The sequence below is a fragment of the Choloepus didactylus genome, chromosome 8, assembly GCF_015220235.1.
Source record: "Choloepus didactylus isolate mChoDid1 chromosome 8, mChoDid1.pri, whole genome shotgun sequence".
Lineage (NCBI taxonomy): Eukaryota > Metazoa > Chordata > Mammalia > Pilosa > Megalonychidae > Choloepus > Choloepus didactylus.
In genome coordinates, this window is record NC_051314.1 from 86,116,349 (window position 1) to 86,143,828 (window position 27,480).

The window sequence follows — 27,480 nt, forward strand, 5'->3', positions numbered from 1 at the left end:
CACTGGCTGTCTCCAAAATGTCTCTGGGCATTTTCTAAGCATCTCTGAGCTCTCTCCAAAATGTCTCTGCCTTTTATCCTCTCATAGAGCAGTAAAGATGATTAAGACCCACCTTGAATGGGCAGGATCACACCTCCATGGAAATAATCTAATCAAAAGGTCCCACCCACAATTGGATGGGTCACATCTCCATGGAAACAACCTAATCAAAAGATTCCACCCACGATTGGTCTGCCCCCACAAGATTCGATAAAAAGAACTTGGCCTTTTATAGGGTACATAACAGATTCAAATGGGCACAGGCAGTATAGACATGTTAACAATATTAAGTCTTCTAATCCATGAACACAGGATGTCTTTCCACTTATTTAGGTCTTCTTTAATTTCATCCAGCAATGTTTCATAATTTTCAGTACACAAGTTTTTCACATCCTTGATTAAACTTATTCCTAAGTATTTTATTCTTCTAGATGCTACTGTAAATGCAATTGTTTGCTTGATTTCTTTTTCAAATTATTCATTACTGGTATACAGAAACCCAACTGACTTCTGTATATTTATTTATCTTGTTATCTTGCAACTTTGCTGAATTCATTTATTAGTTCTAGTAACTTTCTTGTAGATCTTTGGTATTTTCTACATGTAGGATCATGTCATCTGTGAAAAGGAGTAATGTAGCTTCTTCCTTTCCAATCTGGATGCCTTTTATTTCTTTTTCTTACTTGATTGCTCTGGCTAGAACTTCCAGTACAATGTTGAATAACAGTGGGAACAGCAGGCATCCTTGTCTTGTTCCTGATCTTAGGTGGAAAGCTTTCAGTCAGTGACCGTTGAGTATGAAGTTTGCTGTGGGTTTTTCATGAATGTCCTTTTCCATGCTGACACAGTTCCCTTCTATTCCTAGTTTCTATGAGTGTTTTTATCATGAAAGGATGTTTGATTTTGTCAAATGCTGTTTCTGCATTGAAATGATCATGGTTTTTTTTCCCTTCATTCTATTAATCTGTTGTGTTATGTTGATTGATTTTTTTATGTTTAATCAACTTTGCATTCCTGGAATAAGTCCCACTTTGTCATGGTGCATAATCCTTTTAATATCTTGTCAGATTCAGTTTGCCAATATTTTGTTGAAGATCTCTGTATCTATATTTATGAGGGATATTGTTATGTAATCTTTTTTTTGTGTTGTCTTTATCCGACTTTGGTATCAGGGTAATACTGGCCTCATTGAATGAGTTAGGAAGTAATCCCTCCACTTCTATTTTTTGGAAGAGTTTGAGGAGGTGTGGTGCTAAATCTTCTTTAAATGTTTGGTAGAGTTCTTCAGTGAAATCATCCAATTCTGAACTTTTCTTTGTTGGGAGGTTTTTAATTACTGATTCAATCTCTTTACTTGATAGGGGTCTGTTGAAATTTTCTATTTCTTCTTGTGTCAGATTAGATAACTTGCATGGTTCAAGAAATTTGTCCATTTCATCCACATTTTCTAGTTTGCTATCATAATTATTCATGTTACCCTCTTATAATCCTTTTTATTTCTGCAAGTTGGTAATAATGTCCCCACTCTCACTCCTGATTTTAATTATTTGTGTTCCTCTCTTTTTCTTTGTCAGTCTGACTAAAGGTTTGTCAGTTATATTGACCTTTTCAAAATATCAATTTTGGGTTCTGTTGACTCTCTATATTGTTTTTCTGTTCTCAATTTCCTTTATCACTACTCTAATCTTCATCTCCTTCCCTTTTACTAAGTTTTGGTTCATTTCGCTCTTCTTATTCTAGTTTCTTTTATGTGTGGAATTAGAATATTGATTTGTTATCTTTTTTCATGTAGGCATTTAGAGCTATAACCTTCCCTTGGAGCACTGCCTTTGCTGCATCCCATAGGTTTTGGGGTATGTTGTGTTTTTATTTTCATTCAAATTCAAGATATTTCCCAGTTTCCCTTATGATTTCTTCTTCTTTGACCCACTGGTTAATAGTTTTTTTGTTTAATTTCCACATATTTGTAAATTTTCCAGTTTTCTTTCTATTATTGATTTCTAGATTTATTCCATTGTGATCTGAGATGACACTTTATATGATTCCCATATCTCTAAATTTTTTAGGATTTGGTTTGTGGACTAACATCTTGTCCATCTAGAAAATGTTCCATGTGCATTGAGAAGAATGTGTATTCTGCTGTTATTGCGTAGTGTTCTATACATGTCCATTAGGTCTAATTGGTTAACGGTGTTGTTCAAGTCCTTCTATTTCCTCTATTTCTTCTGTTTAGATGTTCTTTTAATTATTAATTATTGAAAGTGTTTTACTGAAGTCTCCAACTATTATTGTAGAAATATTTATTTCTCCCTCTAATTCTATTTTTGCTTCATTTATTTTGGGGCTCTGTCGTAAGGTACCTATATGTTTATAATTATTACACCTTCTTGTCAGATTGAATCTTTTATCAGTATATATCTATCTTTGTCTCTTAAAATCTTTTTTGACCCAAACTCTATTTTGTCTGACAATAATATAACCACTCCAGTCCTCTTTTGAGTACTGTTTGTATCAAATTTTTTTTCCTACCCTTTTAATTTCAACTTCATGTTTTCATACCTAAAGTGAGTCTCTTGTAGACACCTATGCTGCTATTGGCTCAGATTACATCTTTATACAGATTTATATCTATATACATTGTATGCCCATTAACATAGATTTAATTTTATTTTACACTATTTGGAAACCACATGTCTGGTACCAGCTTAATTTTCGGAATCTATAAAGAAACCCTACAACTCAACAGCAAAAAAGACAAACAACCCAATCAAAAAATGGTCAAAAGACTTGAATAGACATTTCTCCTAAAAGGAAATATAAATGGCCAAAAAAACACATGAAAAGATGCACATCATTAGCCACCAACAAAATGCAAATCAAAACAACAATGAGATATGACTTCACACCACTAGAATGGATACTATTTTAAAAATGAAAAATAACAAGTGTTGGAAGGAATATGAAGAAACAGGTATACTCATTCATTGCTGGTGGGGATGTAAAATGGTGCAGTCACTGGGGCAAACAGTTCGGCCACTCCTCAGAAAGTTACGTACAGAATCACCATGTGACCCAGAAATCCCATTTCTAGGTATATACCCGAAAGAATTGAAAGCAGGGACTCAAATAGGTATTTGCATACCAATGTTCACAGCAGCATTATTCACAATTGCCAAAAGATGGAAGCAACCCAAGTGTCCCTCGACTGATGAATGGATAAGCAAAATGTGATATACACATATACTGAAATGTATGAAAAGGAATGAAGTTCTGATACACGTAACAACATAGATGAACCCTGAAGACATCATGTTGAGTGAAATAAGCCAGACAGAAGCTAGAATACAAGTTACCAAGGGCTGGGGAGGGATAAGGTAGGGGTAGTTAAAAGTTTAATTCATACAGTATTGGGGGGGATCAAAATGTAGTGGTAATGGATAATGGCAATGGCTGCACAACATTGTGAATGTAATAACATCATTGAATTATATATCTGAACATGGTTAAAGGTGGAAAACTTAGTTTGTAAATATGTTAATGAAATAAAAATTCTAAAAATATTTTCAGAAAGGTAATGTCATTCTTTTCACTAAATTTTTAAACTGGAAAATATAACTTTTTCATAAAAATGTAATATATTATGTTAAAATTTAATGGGTTAATTACTGTTATTTTTTTAATGTTATTTTACACATTTGCCTGTTAAGTCATAATGGGGGGGGGGCAGTAGTAACAAACCAAATGTACAATAATACAGTATTTTATACTTATCTATGTAGTTACTTTTACCTATGTTCCTTATCTTCTTATGGCTTTGAATTACCATCTAATGTCCTTTTACTTCAGCCTGAAGGACTCCCTTTAGAACTTTTTGAATGTGGGTTTTCTGGTAACGAACTCTTTAGCTTTTTTAAGAGTAACTATCTTAATTTCTCCTACATTTTTATTTTCTGTAAGAACCTTAAATATGCCATCCCACTGTCTTCTGGCCTTCATGGTTTCTGATGAGAATTTTGCTGTTAATTTATTGGGGTTCCCTTGTATGTGACAAGTCACTTGCTTCTCTCTTGCCGCTTTCAAAATTCTGTCTTTAGATTTTGACAATTTCACTATAATGTGTCTTAGTGTAGATCTCTTATGGTCTATCCTGCTTGGAGTTGATTGTGCTTCCTGTCTATGTATATTCATCAGATTTGGGAAGGTTTCGGCCATTATTTCTTCAAATACTTTTTCTGCCTTTTCTCTCTCTCATCCTTCTGGGAGTCCAATGATTTAAATGTTGGTACACTTGATGGTGTCCCACAGGTCCCTCAAGTTTTGTTCATTTTCTTCATTATTCTTTTTTCTTTCTCCTCCTCATTCTGATTAATTTCAATTTTTTTGTCATCAAGTTCACCGAGATCCTTTCTTCTGTCTGTTCAAATATGTTGTTGAATCCACCTAATGAGGTTATTGTTGTTGTTGAGAGCTAGAGCCATCAATTTGTGACTTTTCCAAACTATTTTTGCTCCCACATGGAGAATGGAAAGAAAAAAAGAGAAAGAAAAAATATTTGTGTGTGTGTGTGTACTATTTCTTCAAGACTCGAGTCCTCTGTAGCTTTTTCCTGCGGGGTTAGAACAATGGCTATCCTCAGAGCAGCTCCCAACTCCAACCCCCACCAATCTGAAGTAGCTGATCAAAAGCACTGATCGGTGATCAGACCACACACATGCCCAAATTATGGAGGATTAGGTACTTAAAGCCCATTCTGGCACCAGCAAGCTACAGCAGGAGCCTGGACTGCAGTCCCCACCATTGCCCAGCATGCAGTTTAGGGATGGGGAACGGAAGTGGCTGCACAGACGGTGAAATTCACTATTTATCACAATTTACCAGCCTCTTCCTCCAGCTCTTCTGTGGGCACTTCAGAATGTTCCACTAGACACCAAAGTTTCAAAAGAGTTGATTCAGACAGTTCCTGCCAGCTCAGCAGTTGTTTTGGTGGAAGGACTGATTCCTGGAGCTTCCTACTCCACCATCTTCCCACAATCCTCCCTCCGTGCAGGTGTCTTTAAACCCACTGACTGAAAGAAAGCATTAGAGGACTCTTACACATAGCATTTTAAAGCTTCTCATTTCATTCATTATTCAATTATTATTCATTGAGTGCCTATTACATATTAAGCCTGGTGAGAGCTTGGGTGGGAGGGTGCTGTTTTAGTTGCAAGGGAGAATTATGGTATAGAAGGCAGGGTTTACTATGAGAGCAGGTAGTGAAAAAGCAGAGGCCAAAACCTTTAACTATTCAATTAGAAGTTCCACAATAAAGGAAATGAAATAAATACTGTATTAGCCAGAGTTCTAAAAAAGCCAAGCAAAAGGGTTTTGACCCCAGTGGGGAAAACATTTGAAAGGGAGAAGGAAAGATCAAACATGTTACAGAGAAGGGTAATAACAACTGGGGAAGCAGAAAATAATTTAACAGAGGAACAAGATAGAAAGTTCAATTAATCTTTATTTACTACCTAATATATTTCAAGAAATGAACTAAGGAATTTCATAAACATCATCTTATTTAATTCTCACAACAACCTTGTGAGGTAAAAGAAATATACTTCAGAAACAAAGACAAGAAAAATACAGAGACAGCAAAGAGGAACAATAAGGGAGGTCATACCAATGACTCCAACTGCTTCAGTAATGGAAACAATAAGAGGGAAAGCAGGAAGCTTTGAAGACTTGAGAAGAATAGGTAAGAAAACTAACATTTACTGTCTACCATGTGCCAGGCACTGTTACATCCTTTATATAGATATTCCTTATAATAATACATAATATTCATTTTAATTGAAGAGCTTAAGATTGGGAAAATTTCCAAGATCAAACAGCAGGTAAGTGAGGGGATGGTAATTCAAACCCAGGTCTCTGAAACTACACATTCATTTCTTTCCACTATATACCTGCTTCTTCAACATCAGAAAAGTGCTAGAGAATAAATGAGGTCAATAAAAAGATCAAGCAGCAAAGGCCCAGTTAAAATTACATAGCATGGATTTAGCATATATAATGTCAATTCCATGTCCTCCTCCCTGGTTCAACCATCGGGTTTAAAAATCTTTAACACTGAGAAGTTGCTAAAGTTAACATGTACATTTAAGGACTAAATTAGAGCATGGGAAGTTTTACCTCCCTTGAAATTATTACTCTTCTTTAGTAACTGAATATCTACAAAATATTACAAAATCTACAAAATGTATGCTTACTGGAGATAAAGGGAAACAAACAAACAAAACGACTGAAAAAGGTATAGAATGCACCTCCCAAAAGGTGTTACTTCTTCCACTTTGCAAATGAAGTTAAAGAACTGTAGTGAGAAAGTTCCCAGAGCCACCATAACAAAGTATCACAAACTGGGTGGCTTAAAATAACAGAAATTTACTCTCTTCACAGTTCTGAAGGCTAGAAGTCTGAAAAAAAAACGTCTTTCCAACGCCTCCAGGGAAGGATCTATCTTCCTTTGCTTCTTCCAGCTTTTGGTATCCCGAGGCTTTCCTTGGCTTATGGCAGTATAACTCCAATCTCTGCCTCCATTTTCACATGGCCATTTCCCTCTATGTCCAAATTTCCATCTTCTTCTACTATGAGAGCAGATGGTGAAAAAGCAGAGGCCAAAACCTTTAACTATTCAATTAGAAATTTCACAATAAAGGAAATGAAATACTGTATTAGCCAGAGTTCATTGGATTTAATCCAGTCATTGGATTTAAGACTCACCCTAATCCAGTATGCCTCATCTTAACTCTAATTATATCTGAAACACCCTATTTGCAAGTAAGGGCAAATTCTGAGGTTCTGGGTGGACATGAGTTTTGGGAGGAAGCTATTCAACCCAGTACAGAAGTCTTTACCATATTCAGAAGTTCAAAGTAGATATGTATTGTCATCCTTCCTGGATAGTTATACATGACTTGTTACATAACAATCTGATGCTGAAGTTTGGGTATCTGCCAGTACTCCAGAATTCAACACTAATCTGAGGAAAACTAATGTTGATGAAAATACCAAATAAATTTTTATCTACTGAATAGTATGTTAATTTTTGTTTACTTTACAAAACTGACTTTATTTACAAGGAGTAATAGACCCTAAGACTACCAAACATTGGAGTGTTGTCAAAAATCAAAATACAGTTATTTATTTGTCCTTTTATGGTGCCAGGAAAATTTGTGAAAGAGTTTCAAGTGGACCGTAAAGATTATTGTCTTCAGTGGAAATTTAGATGTTGTGTAATGTGCAGCCTTTCTAGTTAACTGACTCTAGGGGGTTTGCATCCTTGACAGCCTTTGAACTCTTTTATAATACTATAACCTATAGATAATCGATAGCAATACAAAGTATTGTTGCCCATACACATAAAAATAAATTCTGTGCAGTGGAGGGAGGACTGATTTCTCTCACATCCCTGTGGAAAACTTCAGGTTTGCACTGATTTGTAAGTTCACTTCAGACTTTCTGATTGCTTAATGTGAATATCGTACACTGAATTTTCCTTTGAACGACTTTTAACATCGTACGGGTTCTCTCATAAATAGCATCTTTTACATTGTTCATTTTATATTTGAATGAAAGTCATGATTTTACCTATTTTTTATCCTTTAACAATGAATTTCATACAATTTGTAGTAAATATTGAAAATGACTATTTTAATGCAAAAACTTAAGGGAAAGAGACATTCTTTTCCACCCATCAATAGATTTAAGGAAAGCCAAGCAAAACTCTCATCCATTATTTAAGTCTTGTCTCTCTCCTGTTTTAGAAGTCATTATTAAAGTTGGTTGTTCATGAAAGAATTCTTTGAAATTATATTCCAACTGTTTTTTTCTTGATGCATTAGTATAAATACAGGAGTGTCTCTAGAATAGAAGTTTCACCATTTCAGAAATACTTAGAATCTTTAGTCTGAACTACTTTTGTTAATTATAGCCACCAACAGAATAGACAGACATTACATTTGCATATAAAACAAAAAACCTACATTTGACAAAAGCTATTTCTGATCCAAAAGTTTTTTTCTGCCAGTTCACATCTGTATAATCATAAAAATATTTTAAAAATCTATTGCTTTCATGACTCCCGGGGAGGAATGTAGACCCGGCATCGTGGGATGGAGAACATCTTCTTGACCAAAAGGGGGATGTGAAAGGAAATGAAATAAGCTTCAGTGGCAGAGAGATTCCAAAACGAGCCGAGAGATCACTCTGGTGGGCACTCTTACGCACACTTTAGACAACCTTTTTTAGGTTCTAAAGAATTGGGGTAGCTGGTGGTGGATACCTGAAACTATTAAACTACAACCCAGAACCCATGAATCTCGAAGACAGTTGTATAAAAATGTAGCTTATGAGGGGTGACAGTGGGATTGGGAATGCCATAAGGACCAAACTCCACTTTGTCTAGTTTATGGATCGATGTGTAGAAAAGTAGGGGAAGCAAACAAACAGACAAAGGTACCTAGTGTTCTTTTTTACTTCAATTGCTCTTTTTCACTCTAATTATTATTCTTGTTATTTTTGTGTGTGTGCTAATGAAGGGTCAGGGATTGATTTAGGTGATGAATGTACAACTATGTAATGGTACTGTAAACAATCGAAAGTACAATTTGTTTTGTATGACTGCGTGGTATGTGAATATATCTCAATAAAATGATGATTAAAAAAAAAATCTATTGCTTTCAAAATAATAGTTGTCTTCTATTTGTGTGTGTGACAGATAACAAGACAGAATTATTAAATATTCCTTAAAGAAATAACTCAATTCAAGTATATACACACTTCTTAAAGAAGCCCAAACCAGAAATGAATACTTAAACTAAACATTAAATCAACAATATATTTCAAATTCATTAATACAAGGAGAAAATGAGCATATATAAACCAATGCTCAAACCATCTGGCTTTCTGAGTATAACTAAGAAGTTAGGATTTAAAGGATGATTATGATTACTAAATCATCATATAGATTTTTCTTTTTACTTTGTGGGATATTAGAGTAGACAGAAGGAAATATCTGAAATCTCTGAACTGTAATCCAGCTGCCTTGAGCTCTGATAATGATTGTATAGCCTTTATCTTGTGCCCTGTGATTGTAAAACTTTAGGACTAACCATCACTTGTACCCATTTATCCAGTTTTTCCGACTTTAGACTCTTATGATCACTAAAGACAGCCCCTAATGTTTACTAATGAAGGGCCTTAGGTCAACCCAGAACTAACCCACCCCAAGTCCAAAGTTATCTTGATAACCAAAGCTGGATCTAACCAAAATGGGCCCACCTGATAAGCACAGTAGCTTAGACTTTAAACTGTAAGTGACTTACACCTCATTATAATACTAAAAATCACACCCATCATCATATTAAGGCCACCATTTTCTTAAATACATACTGTGACTAAACATGTAACCAATCTACACATGCTCAATAATTAAATCACCTCTAATTACATCATCTGGGGCCATTGTGCTTGGTTTCCTAAAACTCACCCATCTTTTAATACTATAAAACTATCAGAATTACTGCAGCTCAGGGAGACAGACCTTGGGCCAATGGGCCATCTGCTCTCCTGCTTCACACCTAGCAATAAACTCTCTCTCTCTGAAACTCCAGTGTCTCAGTAATCGGTCATTTGAGAGCATCGGGCAAAGAATCCACCACCTCGGTCTGGTAACATGCATCCCAAATTAAAAATATCTCTAATACCACTAGTCTCTTTGGAATTACTGGTTTCACAAAACAGCTTTTCATCACTCAGAATCAAACTAGATCTTCTGATACTATTAGGAAAGGAAGAGTAAAATCAAGTTATACCAAAAACCTTGACACTCAGCACTCATTCAGATCCTACCAAATCATTTTCAGGATTGTACCGTGCCAGAAAAACGTCTCTAGCTTTGTCCAGAAATGATCACAGCAATTGAGATTGGAAATAATTTGCTGTCCATGTCATTCATAAATCCATTCTACTATATATTGTAATTCTTCAAATGAATGCATTATGCATGCAGCATATCATGCATTAAATACTCTAAAAGGTAAGTTTTCATCTAGCTAAAACTAGTTAATAATACTAGCACATTTCAAAGCATGGACAGTTAACCCTTCCTTCCCTCCATCTCTATTCCCTCCAAACCACTGAGGAACCTTTCAAGTGGTAATGTATGTAAACTTGAGGTAAAGGTGATGCAGACAAAACAAAGAAACTGAAAAACAGCATACAATGCTTACCCCAAAAGGAGATATTACCTCTTCCAAGATGCAACTAATGCTAAAGAAATATAGTGGGAAAACTTCACAGTCAGTAGTTCAAGGTAGGTATATATAGTGCTCCCCTTCCTGGGACTATAACTTATTCAAAACTTTCTTTTCTGACTCTTCTCACGATTCTTACACCATCACTTCACAGGGATAGAGAGATGTGCAAGGAATGTCAACTGTTCTAGTCCTCCCAGCCTAGAGTGAGTGAGGAATCATTTAAGAAGACTCTAGGCCCAGCTACCATCTGACTACATCCTCAGGAGAAACTCTGGAAAGAACTGCCTAGCTGAGCCCAGAACCATGAAATTTAATTATGAGTGTTGACTGCTATACAGCAATAGATAACGAAAGCAGTTTGGTATAAGGAATGGGATGCTGCCATAATAAAAAGTTAAAATGTTTGGCTATGGGACTCAGTGATAGAAGAAAGCAAGAACATCCCTGAGAGTATGAAAACCTGAAGGGTTTTAAGGATACTTTTAGCAGAAGCCTCAGTATCTTCTCAATGAAGACTTAAAACTGGGGTCAGCAAACTATGGCCTGCAGGCGAAATTCAGCCTGTTGCCTGCTTTGGTATATAAAGTTTTATCGGAACACAGACATGCCCGCTCTTTTATGTATTGTCTATGAACTGCTTTGTCACTACAACAGCAGAGGTGAGCAGGTGTACCATAAATCTATGGCCCAAAAAGCCTAAAACATTTACTATCTGGCTCTTTACAGAAAAAGTCTGCTGATCCTTGGCTTATAAGAAAGTGAGGAAAGCCTTAATGGAAGCTGAGGAAAAGGAGAACCTTATTACCATTAGGTAACAGTGGGAAGTTTAGCAAAGTTGCGACCTGCGGTAATTAGGAAAATTGAAAATATAACTAAAACTAATTGATGAGTTTGGTTAAGGCGATTTCCACACAAAATGCCAAAAGTGTCAACTGATTTTTTTTTTTTAGCTGATTATCATAAGGTACAGTTAGAGAGGGAAAAGCTAAAGAAGGGATTATAGTGGAAGACAGTCTGGCGGTTTCTCAGAAGACTAGACATCGAATTACCCTATGATCTGGCAATTCCACTTCTCAGTATATACCCAGAAGATCTGAAAGCAGTAACACATACAGACATTTGTACACCAATGTTCACAGCAACACTGATGGCCAAGAGATGGAAATAATCCAAGTGTCCTTCAACAGATGAGTGGATAAACAAAACTTGGTATATACATACAATGGAATACTGTGCAACAGTAAGAAGGAACGAGGTCCTGACACAAATGGCAACATGGATGAACCCTGAAGATAAAATGCTGAATGAAATAAAGCTGATACAAAAGGTGAGATATTGTATGTTACCGCTACTATGAACTCCCTGAACAATGTAAAATCAACGTCTTTTAATGTAGAATATTGGGGACCTAGAGATAGAAGCTAATGAAGGGGGAATGATAACCTAATATCAGATATGCTAATGAGGATGAATTTAAAGGTATGGGAATGGATAGGGGTAATGATTGCTTATTAACAGGATTATAAGTATCAGAGTTGCATTGAAGGCAAACAGGATTGAAAGGGTTTTTGTGTTTTTTTTTTTATTAAATTCAGTTTTATTGAAATACATTCACACACCATACAATCATCCATGATATACAATCCACCGTCCACAGTATGATAACATAGTTATGCGTTCATCACCACAATCTATCTCTGAACATTTTCCTTACATCAGAAAGAACCAGAACAAGAATAAAAAATAAAAGTGAAAAAAGAACACCCAAATCATCCCCTCATCCCACCCCATTTGTCCTTTAGTTTTTATCCCCATTTTTCTACTCATCCATACACTAGATAAAGGGGGTGTGATCCACAAGGTCTTCACAATCACACTGTCAACTGAAAGGGGTTGTTTTAAAGGCATGTGTTCTAGTTTGCTAATGCTGCCAGAATGCAAAAGAAATGGATTGGCTTTTATAAAACGGGGTTTATTTGGTTACAAAGTTACAGTCTTAAGGCCATAAAGTGTTCATCAACAAAGGATACCTTCACTGGAGGATGGCCAATGGTGTCCAGAAAGTCTCTGTTAGCTGGGAAGGTACCTGGCTGGCGCCTGCTCCAAAATTCTCGTTTCAAAATGGCTTTCTCCCAGGACATTCCTCTCTAGGCTGCAATTCCTCAAAAATGTCACTCTTAGCTATTCTGGGGTTATTTGTCCTCTCTTAGCTACTCCAGAGCAAGTCTCCTTTCAACGGCCATCTTCAAACTGCCTCTCATCTGCAGCTACTCTCTCAGCTTCTGTGCATTCTTCAAAGTGTCCCTCTTGGCTGTAGCAAGCTTGCTCCTTCTGTCTGAGCTTATATAGTGCTCCAGTAATTTAATTCAGACCACCCTGAAAGGGTGGGGCAACACCTCCATGGAAATTATCCAACCAAAGGTCTTGCCCAAGTTGACTTAATCACATCCCATGGAAACACCCAAAGAATTCCAAAATCTAATCAACACTAATATGTCTGCCCACATAACATTGCATCAAAGATAATGGCGTTTCAGAGGACATAATACATCAAACTGGCACAGCATGTATCCCTAGATCAGCACTACAAATATAGATAGGCGCTTGCATGATACACTTCTAAGGTATGACACTGGTACAGAGAGTTGACAACACAGCGGTATATAGGAAAAATCTACCTATTGCATACTGGGGATTATAATTAATAGGAATACCTTAATAGTACTACACAAATCCTAGGGACAAATAATTAGGGGCTGAAAAGAGCTATGGGGTGTTTTGAGTCCTGAGAATTGTTTAAAACGGAGAGTGATGAGGATTGTACAACTAAGTGATGATAATGTGAGATACTGATTGATTACTGTGGACAGAACATAAGCTACATGAAATCAGGAATGTCCTACTTTATAAATCAAGCCCTCGATCTTGAGGCTTGCTCTTGTGAAACTTACGGTTGTAAAGGGGACGCTAAGCTCACCTTTAATTAAGCCTAGGAGTCACCTCCAGAGAACCTCTTTTATTGCTCAACTGTGGACTTTATCTCTCTAAGACCAACTCTGCAAATAAATTTATCACCCTCTCCCCAACATGAGACAGGACCCTTCAGGTGAGTAAGTTTCCCTGGAGATGTGCAACACGGATTCCAGAAATGAGCCCAACCCTGGCATCAAGGGGTTGAGAATGCATTTTTGACCAAAAGGGGAAAAGAAAGGCAACAAAATAAGTGGCTAAGAGATTCAAATAGAGTCAAGAGGCTGTCCTGGAGGTTACGCCTATGCAAGCTTCAGCTAGATATTCCAAATGGCCACAGTATGACAAGCCCAAGTCAACAGTAGTCCTGAAAACCCTAAAGAATACCCGAGTCCCTATTTGAGACTCTATAAAAGTTTCACTCACTAAGTTTATTCTTCAGAAACTAAATCCTTCAGAGACCTCCTATGCCAGCTAAGTCCCAAAACGCAGAGGCAACAGCCTCTTCAAGAGCATCGACCAGTTGCATCTCCTTTTTCCACAATGTCAACACCCCTTTTCAACATGAACAGATTAGGGTGGTCACTGCCTAGACATCCCTGAAGATCAGGAAAGTAATTAAACTAGAAGAAGGGGTAGCAACAGACAAGACAGAATTTAACGAAGGATTATGAATACTGAATCTCTATATAATTTTCTTTTTCTTAGTTGCTAGGGTATTGAAATAGCAAGAAGGAAAGACTGAAATGATGGAACTGTAACCCACAACATTCTTTGAAATTTGCTATATAGATACTTGTTAAATAGTAATTTGGAAGTTATCATCTTTTTATATATATATGATATATTTCACAATAGGGAAATAACTGAAAATATGGTACTGTAACTATGCTGGTTCAAAACTGTTATTGACTCCAAAAGAACCATGATCATTTAACCCAATCTTGTTTTGATTCAGTGTTTCCACGGAGAAGTGACTCAATCAACTGTGGGCAGAAACTCTGATTAAATTATTTCCATGGCGGTGTCGAACCCACCCATTTAGGGTGGGTCTTAATTAGATTACTGGGGTCCTTTAAAGAGAGCTCACACAGAGAGCAGAGAGGACAAAATACCCCAAGAGAAGCTAAGAGAAACATTTTGGAGAGAACCTAAGAGCTGACACAGACACTGGTGCTTGGAGATGCTTAGAGATACAGACAGAAGGACATTTGGAGATGCTAAGCTAAGAGATGAAGTCTAGAGTTTGCCCCAGAGAAGTTAAGTGAGGACCCCCAGATGCTTAGAGAGAAACGCCCTGGGAGAAAGAAGCAAGGATGCACAGGAGGTAAGAGAGGGAAATGAAGACAGAAGCCCAGAGACATTTTGGAGAAAGCCATTTTGAAACACAACCCAGGAGCAAAGGACCAGCAGATGCCACTCACATGCCTTCCCAGATGAAAGAGGTGTTCCAGATGCCATCGGCCTTTCTTTGGTGAAGGTATCCTCTTGTTGATGCCTTAGTTTGGACATTTTCATGGCCTTTGGACACTAAATGTGTAACCTAATAAATCCCCTTTACAAAAAACAATTTATTTCTGGTATTTTGCATAAGGGCAGCTCCAGCAAACCGGAACAGTAACACATTAATCATTCTTGGAAATTTCCTATATAGCTACTTGTTAAATTGTAATTTGAAAGTTATCATCTTTTTGTATACAGGATATATTTCACAATAAGGAAATAACTGAAACTGTAGAATAGGAACCCATAACATTCTTTGAAATTTGCTAACTACTTGTTAAATTGCACTTGGAAAGTTATCACTTCATGTAAATATGTTATATTCAACAAAAATAAAAAAAATAAAAATAAAGAAATGTAAAAAAAAAGGAAATAGGAATTATATCATTTTCAAAAAGAAAGTAAATATAATGGTACAGTCACTCTGGAAGACAGTTTGGCAGTTTCTCAGAAAACTAGACATTGAATTACCCTATGTGCTGGTTTATATATATTATGTCCCCCAGAAAAAGCAATATTCTTTAATGCAATCTTATGGGGGCAGATGTATTGGTGTGGATTAGGTTGGAACATATGGGTTCAGTATTTCCATAGAAGTGTGGCCATGCCCATTCAGTGTGGGCCTTGATTAGTTTACTGGAGCCTTATATAAGCTCAGACATAAGAAGCTCACTGCTGGTAGCTGAGACAGACATTTTGAAGATGGGTGTTGGAAGCTGATGCAGACATTTTGAAGAATGCTATTTTGAAACGCAATCTGGCAGCAAGCAGACACCAGCCACATGCCTTCCAGCTAATAGAGGTTTTCCGGATGACAATGGCCTTTCTCCAGTGAAGGTACCCTTTGTTGATGGACACTTTATGGCCTTAAGACTGTAACTGTGTAACCAAATAAACTCCCTTTATAAAAGAGCTATGAGATGTTTTGGGTCATAAGAATTGTTTAAAATGGAGTATGATGAGGATTGTACAACTAAGTGATGATAATGTAAGATATGGATGGATCACTATGAACATAATGTATGCTACGTGAACTTAGGAACCCCCTACTATATAAGTCAAGCCCTCAATCTTGAGGCTTGCTCTTGTGAAACTTATGGTTGTAAAGGGGAGGCTAAGCCCACCTTTAATTAAGCCTAGGAGTCACCTCCAGAGAACCTCTTTTGTTGCTCAACTGTGGACTTTCTCTCTCTAAGCCCAACTCTGCAAATAAATTCATCACCCTCCCCGCAGTGTGGGACAGGACGCCCAAGATAAATGAGACTTCCTTGCAACATGGGACATGGATTCCGGGAATGAGCCTGACCCTGGCATCGAGGAATTGAGAGTTCCTTTTTGACCAAAAGAGGAAAAAGAAAGGCAACAAAATAAGGTTTTGGTGGCTAAGAGAATTCAAATAGAGTCAAGAAGCTGTCCTGGAGGTTACTCCTATGCATTCTTCAGCTAGATATGCCAAATGACCACAATATGATAAGTTCAAGTCAACAGGAGTCCTGAAAACCTTAAAGAATACTCAGATCCCTATCTGAGACTCAAGTTTCACTCACTAAATTTATTCTTCAGAAACTTAAATCCTTTAGAGTGCTCCTACGCCAGCCAAGTCCCAAAACCCAGAGGCAACAGCCTCTTCAAGAAATCAATTAGATGTATCCCCTCTCCTCATAAAGTTGACACCCTTTTTCAACATGAACAGGTTAGGGTGGCCACTGCCTAGACATCCCTGAAGATTGGCAAAGTGATTAAACTAGAGGAAGGGATAGCAACAGACAAGATGGAATTTAACAAAGGATTATGAATACTGAATCTTTATATAATTTTCTTTCTCTTAGTTGCCAGGATATTAGAATAGCTAAAAGGAAAGAACTGAAATGGTGTAACTATAACACATAGCATCCATTGAAATTTGTTCTATAGCTACTTGTTAATTGTAATTTGAAAGCTATACCTTTCTGTATATATGTTATATTTCACAATAAGGAAATAATAACTGAAACTATGTTACTATAACTCATAACAACTTTGGAAATTACCTATATATCTACTTGTTAAATTATACTTTGAAAGATATTACCTTTTTGTATATATGTTATATTTCATAATAGGGAAATAACTAAAACTGTTGAAATGTAACCTATAATATTCTTTGAAATTTGCTCTCTAACTGCTTGTTAAATTGCACTTGGGAAATTGTCACTTCTAAGTATATATGTTATATTTCAGAATAAAGAATTAACTAAAACTGTGGAAATATAACATAATATTCTTTGAAATTTGCTAACTACTTGTTAAACTGCATTTGGAAAGTTATCACTTCTAAGTATATTTGTTATATTTGACAACAAAAAAATGATTAAAAAAAAAAAAAAGTAGAGAAAATACAAAGCAGCCAGGACTTCCTAAAGTCAAAAATAAAACTCTTTCTTATTCCCAGCCTCCCCATATAGCAAACATTTTTCAAATTAAGAAATGCCTTCTGGGCAAAGATCAAACCCAAGGCAGTGTCAAAAAAACATGGCCTAAAGATAAAAGCTTTGTTTAGACAAGAGCCAGCAAACTTTTCCCATAAAGGGTCAGATAGTAAACATTTTAGGCTTTGAAAGTCACATATGGTCTCTGTCGCATATTCTTTTTTTTAAACACCTTTAAAAATGTAAAATCAAATCTGAGCTCACATCGCCATAGTCTGGGAAGCCCTAGTTTAGTCTTCAAACAAATGTAAGGTTGTACCTCATAGATCCTTTCAAATAAAAAGCCTTTTAAGAATCTTAAGGTATTGTCCCACAAAAGCCTTACAGAAAGCCTAAGTAGAAAAGAGCTTTTGTCTAAGAGAGTGAATCCCCAATAAGATTCATAAGAAATCCAGAATTTTTAAGAGAATCTTACTTTCAGAAACTTTATCATCTTGGATTAAAATAGACAGAGGCAGTACAAAATGAAAAAGATTCTTTTGACCCCCAAACTTCTGTAGGCAGCAAACAGGCTGAGAAAGTTACTCAGATGCAAACATGGAATACATTTTATGGAAAAGGAAGGATAATTCAGAGGACAGAACCAACAGCTGTGGAAGATCATTCCCAGGTAGTAGAACTGAGCCCTAATCACAGAGCTGATAATATGTGCCTAGTGGATTTCAGACTTGCTGTGGACCAGTGACTATTGGGTTCCTCTCATTTTTCTTTCTTTTAGAACAGGAGTGTCTGTTGTTCTAAACAGGAGACAATGTTTAGAACAGTGTCCTATGCCTGTCCCACTGTTGTATACTGGGTGGACTGGAGGGGGCGAGGAGATAACTTGTCTTTTTAGTTCACAGGTCTTCAAACTGAAAGCTATGGTACTCAAGGAGATGTATCCAAGGAACCCCATCCAAGTAGCCTCATCTACATCTGGACCTGATTTAAACAATGAGATCTTGGAGCTCAAGCCTGAGCCTGATGACTGTACTAGATGAGACTTTGGAAGCCTTGATATAGGGTGAATGTATTTTGCATGTGGGTGGAATTTAATAATTTGTGGCCAGAGTAAAGACAAGTCACTTTGAAACATGTCTGTATATTCCATGCCACTCCTCCCAGCAACAGGTAAAGTCTAACTGGAAATGGACACTCTCTTAGAATATGTGCTAACCTTAGTAACTTGCATCTAATGCACAAAATAAAATGGAAATGACACTGTATGATTCCAAAGTTAAGTCATGAAAGACAATGCAGCTTCCTCCTGGCTCTTTCTCAAAAGAAGTGCCTTTGGAGTCCCCTAAACCTCCATGTAAGAAGTCTGGCTATCATGAAGCCTCTATGCTGGAAAGACTTACATTAAAAATAGACTATATAGAAATAGAAAGAGATTTCCAAGGAGCTCTACCTGTTCCAGCTCCTAACTATTGGGCTTCCTTGCTCCAGCATCAGATATGTGAGCAAAGAAGCCTTCAAGGTAACTCCAGGCCACTGTGTAACTGCAACTACCTGAGAAACTCGAGCAAGAATCACCAAGCTGAGCCCAGTCATTCCACAAAAACATGGGAGTTTCATGCCTCTCAGTCTGGAGTGGTTTTATTACTCAGCAAAAGATAACTGCAACAACATGCCAGGAGAACCCAGCCCAAGACACTGGGAGGTCAAACTTAGCATGCTTTGCTATATTACCAACTAAATAACAGCGAACAATAGTTTTATGTTCTCCCAGCTCCTTCCTCCTCTTCTCCCAGCTAAAATGTTTGATTTGACCACAGTAAAAGATATTTTTATGATTGGTTTACTATTTACCCAATTACAAGCCACATGTAATCATTACAAGTTGCAAATTATATGCCTGTAGTGGGTTGAACTGTGTGCTCCCAAAAGATATCTTCAAGCCCTAACCCCTAGTACCTATGAACGTGACATTATTTAGAAACACAGTCTTTGCAGATGTAATCAAAGTTAAGATGAGGTCATTCTGGGCCCTAAATCCAATGACTGGTATCTTTATAAAGGAAAGGAGACAGAGATTTGGACAGAGAGACAAAGAGAGATTGCCATATGAAGACAAAAACAGAGACTGGAGTGACATATCTGCAAGCCAAGGAACAGGAAAACTTGCCACCAACCACCAGAAGCTAGGAGACAAGCATAGAACAGATTCCCCTCAGAGCCTCCAGAAAGAACTAACCCTACCAACACTTTGTTATCTGACTTCTAACCTCCAGAACTATAAGAGAATAATTTTTATTGTTTTAGAAATAAAAGAAACAATAGATAAAATGGACTTCATCAAAATAAAAAACTTCTGTGTATCGATGGACATTATTAAGAAAATGAAAAGGCAACCCACAGTATGGGAGAAAATATTTGGAAACCATACATCTGATAAGGGTTTAATATCCAGAATAAATAACAAACTCCTAAAACTCAACAACAAAAAGACAAATAACACAACAAAAACAGGCCAAGGATCTGAACAGACATTTCTTCAAAGAAGAGACATGAATGGCTAATAAGTATAATGGAAATGATTAGTCAGTAAAGTGTGAAAAGAGCATGTATCCTCAACTTTATTGCCCAATCAAAAGTGTAACAATGTGAAAATTGAATATAATTCTACTTATATTCAATCTTAGTGAAATTTTAGATTTCAGTAACAACAAATAATCAGGATGAAGGTACCAAATATCCCTCCTTTTTTCAGAAGCTTTCTTTATTTCATCAGGCTAGACACCTAAACACACATTTAAGTAATCATTGTTGCTATGTTGCTTCCTGAGCTCCCAAATTACAATACCACATAAAAATACCCTTTGGTCTAACATAGGATCATCATAACATTATGTGCTGATGAACTAACAACAAATGTCAAACATCAACCTTTAAAAGACTCATACAAAATACAACCTTTGAGAAGTGACAGAGGTGAAAAAGATTACCCAACTAAGCATTGCCACAGTATCGTCAACTTAACAAGGAATTAAATAACCATCTCAGGAAACCAAGTGTGTACTGACTAGTAAGATATAACAAGACATCAAGTTTGAATCTAAGCAAATGGTTGACATAGTTCTTTGGTGGTTCTGTACCACCTACCATTCAAGTGCCAAACCTTAGCTTCTTGTCATTCCAAGTTAGTTACAGGCATATTTCACTGTGTTCAAATGTGATGGAACTTCTTATGATGAGATCTTTGTACTGAAGGTTCATGCAGGATATGCAGACAGGCTATCAAGGCAATTTACTATAGAGATGTAAGAGAATAAGCAAAGTAAGCAAAAGAAGTCACTTCCACTACACACTATATTGCACATTCTGAATCAGTGTAACAGAAGATGGCCAGAAAGAACCAGCCATGGGCTGACCACAAGGACATGTTGTAATCAGAGACCAAGTGGATAATTTAAGGAAAAGTATTGCTCTACTACTGAGGGGGTCCTTAAAACAGCAGCAAGACACACACCACAGGTACTCAAGATAGGAAAGACTGCAGGTTTTACAAATTGGTCTTTTCAATTCTATCCAGATCAATAAAGTAATATCATTTGAAGTATCTTCAAGTACAAAAGACAAATTCACTTATCCATTCAGATTTATCCAAAATCTTATAATGGCCTATCACAAGCCTCCTTCTCCTCAAGTCCCAAATATTCTAAAAAAGAAAACACACACACAAACCATAACTAGTAATCACGTCATCTTGTTAATTAAATAGTGCCTTTCTTACCAGAAATCCAAGGTTGTTATTTAGGATTTGAGCCAGTAAGAAGCCCTATGTAATCCCTGGCAATCCCTCCAGTCAACTTGTTCCTAACCCCAAATTAGTCATAGGGCAATGACTGCAAAAGTTACCTTTAAGCTAATGGCTATATCTTCAGACCCTGCAGTATGCTTTAAGGACTTGGGGCTGCTACAGAATCTGAGTAGAAGATGATGTATATTTCATGAACCTTTCCTTAGGATGCCATGGTGGATATAAATATGGAAAGTGAGTGCCAGCCTCTGGCCAATCCTTAATATCCAGACACCTAAAGATAAGGTGTTTACAAACTTTAAACCTTCAGAAATATTTCCAGAACCAATTCAACTGACTAGAAGTTGGCCTGGGTTTCAGAAAGACCACCTCCAAGGTAAGTGAGTTCACCAGGTCTCCTCCGAGGCCTTCAGAAAATTGCACATGAGCCTGAAGGCCCTCTATAGCCCAATAATCCCAAACAGCAAGTTGCAGGGATAATTAACCTCTGTGACATTTAGAAAAAAATGAAATGGGAGGTTAGATCCATCCTAAGGGACTGTCAGTCTGCAGTTATTCAACCTTTTCATATTTGATATTACATGACAACTCCTATATATATATATAAAGAGAAAGAAGAATAGAGGGAGTGAGGGAGGAGGGGTAAGAGAGAATGTAGTCAAATGGCTTCAGCCAATTTTACTTCCTGTTTTGTCCAAGTATTACAGCTACCTGATTGAAATATTTAAAGCATACAGCAGGCACTCAAACTTTTTTTCCAAGGTAAGCAGTACCCAGCAGCTCACACATGTAAAACATTTTTAAACAAAACAGTACCCTGAATTTCAATCAAAAGCATCAAGTGAACTGAAAACACTCTGCACTATTGATACATAGTTCAAATACACATACAGATAAATAACGTTCTTAGGATGATCATCCACATCTACAGGTGTGACTGAAGCAATGTGTATATAATAAATGGTTCCTTCCATACTGGATACATTTCACACAGAAACTCCAGCTGAACTACCCAAAAGATTTTCAAATGTACATTTATTGCTAAATTGAAATGTATTTAATGTGCTAGCCAGATGCCATGATACATAAATATAAGGAGGCAGAAGCTAAGACAGAGCCATGAAAACTGGATAAACCATTTCCTTTGAATCATGTCCAGTACAAGTATCCTGTGAACAGTACAGGAAAAGTCAGTAGAGGAAATACCCATTACTCATACACAAGGCCAAGTGCTACCCTCAGGTGAACATATAATAAGACCATCATTTAAAAGTAACCAAGCAAATGTCACATCTAGAAATGTGGTAGCCATCTTGTGACCATTAGGGTAGCTGACAATGAGATGGCAGAGCAGAAACGTGAGAAGAACGCTGGTCCTCGGTGAAGTTATCAAGGCACTGAATGAATCTCAGAGAGACTGTTACTTGAGATAACAAATGTTCCTTATTGCTTAAGCCAAAAAAATAAAAAAAAGTAACCAAGCAAGAATGATGATCAAATCTATGTGGTAAAAACATATCGAGAAGTGGTAAGAATCTCTAAGAGGTATGCTTCACTGCCATTATGTCAAACTGTCCACTGTCATATATGGTTGGGAAATATTTATCAAGATTTAAAAATGAGAAATAGCCTATATTACTAACTTAACTAAGGATCTCAGAATCGGAATGATGGACATGCCATTTTCATGTTGCTGCAGACATGCACTAAGGAAATAAAGAAGCTGAATTCTATTCTACAAGATATCATTTGCTAATATAATGAATGGGTCCTCTTCTCAAGAGTTAAATTAGAAAAATACAAGCTTTTCCTTCATGTTTCCAATGAAAGCAGCAAGACTGAAAAAATCAGTTTTACTTCTAACAGAGAGGCAAAGTGGATCCTAAAGAGTGACTTTTAGTTTCCAGCTCACCACGGTGGCTCTGCAGTGGGCAACAGGAAGCAGCAAATAAAAAAAAAAAAAAAAAGTTGCAGGTTGCTTACAGTTTCTGAGCCTCATCTGAAAAATGGGGATAATGCTTACAACCATCTTATAAGGACTGTTTGAAGATCTTATAAGATATATAAAGCACACTGAGTTCAGTGCCTACTTTTCATTTGCAACAAATGAAAACTCCCCCCAGCCATTCACTAGCATCTGTAGCCCTGGGCTGCTCCTGGATCAGCCTCGAGGGCCTAATGCTGATGTTTTGGCCAGAAAACTATTACTCCTCCCTCAGGCCCCAGCTGTTTCAGTACTAGGTGTTTCACTCCCTGTTTCTAAGAGGATCCTGTCTAAATTTAGAGGTAATGCCAGTACCAACTGTTGACTCAACAGGTGCTTGGAGGGTACTTGAGCACTCAGCAATTTTTTATTGTTTTCCAGAGTTAATTGGTTTTGGCTCCACAACTGGCTGTCATGACTTCTACAGGGAAGAGTGCCACGTATGCACAGTACTTCAGCAGTGCACTAGACTAAACAGAAAATTTAGTGTGCTTACAGGACAAACCCATAGCAAGACAATGTTTTTGGCCTCATTACTAGGATTCCACAAGCAATAAACCCTACAGATGTAGTCCACTAACCTAATCTCCATCTAAATCACTATTGTATCAGACCCAAGTTTCAACCAATTCTTGTCACTTGTATCACTACCAACATGGGGGGGGGGGAGCGGTATGCAGGAAGAACCACCAGGCAGTGAAGATTTAAAGACAGCCAACAGCTGGGTCTGAATCCAGCTGTGTAATTTATTAGTTCTGTGACCTTAGGAAGCTATTTAACCTCATTATATAGTAAGCTATATAATTTATTATAACCTTAAATTTATAACTTCCCAATCTTAAAAATTATATACAGGATCTATCTTATAGCTATTTTGAGGATTAAATTAAAAGATAATGCATTCAAAAAAACCTTACTACATTGCCTAGTCCATTGTAAGAGGTCAGTAAAGAGCCACATCATCACTAGTAAGGATACTGCACTCACTTCTTGTTTTATTCAGTTTTTACAGTATAAACAAAAGTGACAATTTAAACATTACTTTTGGACCTTTATAGTAGCCTCATGCTACCATCTGACAAGCTGAAAAATATAAACTGATGAATTCCCAGAAGTCTTAGATGAGTCAGCAAAACTTAATGCCCAACCAATAAAAGCTTAACATGGACTAATTACGAACACATAATAGTAACTATAATTTCAAAATCAGCAATCATCTATCCAGTAGCATTCCAAATTTGGGCTGGAAATGTTAATAAAAGTATCAAGTAAATGCAAAGATCATAACCCCGTAAGTACCACAATTTTCTCAAATCACCTTAATTCAAACTGGAAAGTATGAGACAGCCTAATAATTTGAAATCCACATCAAGAAACTGTCTTGAGGCAGAATCCAAGCTCTCTCCCACTAACATAAACATTTCTCAATGAGAAACTTCCATTTTAACAAAGTACTGATAACTTAGATTTATCAAGACTATTCACCACCTTTTGATTCAACTGGAAAAAAAAAACAAAAAACCTCTTGGTTCTCCCCAGAACACGATGAACTCTGCATTACCACTGATCTAACTCAGAGAAAGACGACTATTTTTGGTGCTCTGTCCTCTCCTGCTTCATTAGTCACAGATAAATTACTGTACAGTAACCTGCTGAACAGAAGAGAAATATTATAAGCATGCTTTATCAATGAAACAGACTACAAATGGTAATCAAATCATTAAAAAAGTGGCTTCCACTCTTTAGCAGAGGGACAAGCCTGAGAAACATCCACCTCCTAAAAGAACCCAATCATCCTGGATGAATTCGGAGAGATGCCACGCCAGTCCATCTACCCTCCATTCTCCGACTGCATCTACCCTTCTGCTTTAATTCAAGCCCAAACAACATCTATTGTATTTCTCTGTCCCCCTTTGCCTCATTTTTCATTCCGTTTCCCCTCTCAATTCCAAGAATACCCTTCACATCCCTTATTTTCAAATCCCATATTGTTCCCAAATTCTAAGGACCTCGGACACCCACACAGATGACCTGACGCATGCCCCATTGCATTTCCAATTCACTGTACTTCTCATCTCAAATGACCCTTTCATTCGTTTCAATCTCTCTCGTTGTTTATTAAAACCCGATACCCCACACACGTTCACACCCGAGTCCCCCCTCGCTCCATTGTTTTCCCGGCCTATACCTCTTAAAACCCCGACTGGGACCCTCGTGCAACGCCCTCCCCATTGACCCCAGAAACCTTTCACCCTCTGGGTACTCCTGGTCCCAAAGGGCTCGTATCCCCCTCCTTTCTGTACCCCCACCCCCAAAAACTGCCCTCTTCTCCTTTGTCTTCCTCCAAGTCCGCTCTCTGCATCTCTGTGACCCCCTTCAGTCCCCATCAACCCCTCCGCCCCGCACCGCCAGCCTCACCTATCGCGGGCCCCCGCAGTCGCCGCGTCCCCCAAGTTCCGGGCTCCGCGTCCGGGACGCTCCAGGGTCTGAGAAGAGGAAAGGATATCCTCCGCCGCCTCCTCCTCCTCTTCTAGAGCCGCCGCCGCCGAGCTCCTCCCCCAGCTCTCCCAGAGCCGGACGCCGCCCCGCCCCCACCGCCGCCTGTCCCCGCTTCCCTCCTCGGCCCGGCGGCGGGCTGGAAATCGCACCCGCGGCTGGGGGCCAGAGTGCCAGCCGATCCACACCGACCCTCGCCGGGGCTCGAGCCGTTCGCCCCGCCCCGGAGCCCGCTCAGGCGCGTGCGCGCCAGACAGCCAGCGCGAACCCGACGCGCCAAGCTCGAGGCCGTTGGGGCCAACCTGCTCGCGGGCAAGGGCTGAGCGCGAGGCGACGCGCGCGTTGGAGACCTTTGAGTGGACTGGCGCGGGGTGAGCAGCGGACATCAATTGGTCGTGTTATCGAGGTCGCTCCTCTCGAGACCTGGTCCCTCGCTCCTCACAACCCCCGGCTGAGTCGCGCGCCCTAGTTGAGGAAGCTTGGGCGTCGCCGGAGATTGGGAATCACCGCGGAGGGGACACGAGCTCGCGGGACTCGCAACGGCCCACACTCAAACAAAGCGGGGCTGCATGGGGGTGGGGGTGGGGGTGTAGAGAGCCGGAGCTGGAACTGACGGAAAGAGCCGAAACTCCTCCGGAGGTTGCCGAAGGCGGGCGCCTCAGGGGTTACATTGTGAGCGTTTTCTCTTACTAGGCGCGACCAGGGAGAAGGTCTTTCTGGCCTCCTTCACTTGCGCCGTTCGCAACTCCACCCCGAAGACCTTCCAATATTTTTCCCTTTTGCCTCCTTCCCGACCCAAGACTTACTCCAAAAGGCCATTTCAGAGTCGCTGCCGGTGGGAAACACCAGGACCTTCGCACCGCGCGGCCGCTTAGCCTCCTGGGAGTTCCTGGACGCCGAGGCGGGAGGGGGTTGCGCCTCCGGGACCAAGTCCAGGCTGACTCCAGGGGCGAATTGGGGGTTCTCTACCGTAGTAACGTCGGTCGGACATGCTGCTCAAGTCAACTGCTGAGTCAGATTTCTGGTGTGCCTCAGCTGTCTACATCCTCTATGCGGCTGTGGTCAGTAACACCGCCCGTCGAGTCAAAAGTTGAATATTTCTGTTGTCTTCCAACTTCCCCAGGGCCGGAACCAATATCTTTCGAACCAGTGTCCTGCATGTGTGAGGCACTCATCTCACTGTCGACTGATCAGTTATTGTTTTATTAGGAGCAGCTATGCTGATATTTAAACATTCAGTTTTGAAAAAGATGAATCCGAATCTGTCCCCATGTTATTTTTGAGGCCAAACATAGGGGCTCTGAACGGGCACAAACAACAACTGTGAGAGTGTGTATAGCTAGACAACACGTTTTGCGTTCCACTTGTTATTTCAGTCACGATACATGTAATGAAGTAGCAGATCTCTGTGAAGTCATCTGATCCTTCTGGTTTTTAACTTTGCATGGGTGGAGGAGTGTCAGAAATCCTCTGGAGCCCACTGACCCCTGGTTAAAGATGACTAATTAATCCAGCCGTATCATTTTGTTTGTTTGTTTGTTTGTTTTTTCATTTTTATTGAGATTGTTCAGATACCATACAATTATCCAAAGTTCCAAAGTGTACAATCACTTGCCCCTGGGTACCCTCATACAGCTGTGCATCCATCACACTTAATTTTTGTTCAATTTTTAGAAACTTTTCATTACTCCAGACAAGAAATAAAGTGAAAGATGAAAAAAGAAAAAAAAAAGGAACCTCTAAACCTCCCCTATCCCTAACCAACCCCCCTCAATTGTTGACTCCTAGTATTGATATAGTATGTTTGTTACTGTTTATGAAAAAATGTTGAAATACTACTAACTGTAGTATATAGTTTGTAATAGGTATATAGTTCTTCCCTATATGCCTCTCTATTATTAACTTCTAATTGTATTGTCATACATTTGTTCTGGTTCATGAAGTGATTTCTAGTATTTGTACAGTTGATCATGGACATTACCCACC

General features: G+C 38.4%; 1 protein-coding gene across 3 annotated transcripts in view; it reads right to left on the bottom strand.

Moving 5' to 3' along the window:
• The window catches only part of SPATS2 (spermatogenesis associated serine rich 2), a 197,271-nt gene extending 170,891 nt beyond the window's left edge, over positions 1 to 26,380 (bottom strand). For 2 of the 3 annotated variants that reach the window (XM_037846132.1, XM_037846126.1), the window contains exon 1: positions 25,417 to 25,582. The gene's annotated coding sequence lies outside the window, so the exon portion shown is untranslated. Of the gene's footprint in view, positions 1 to 25,416; positions 25,583 to 26,300 lie in introns of those variants that run through there. The other variant, XM_037846128.1, reaches the window with a different exon arrangement.
• Between the last annotated feature and the right edge of the window lie 1,100 nt (positions 26,381 to 27,480).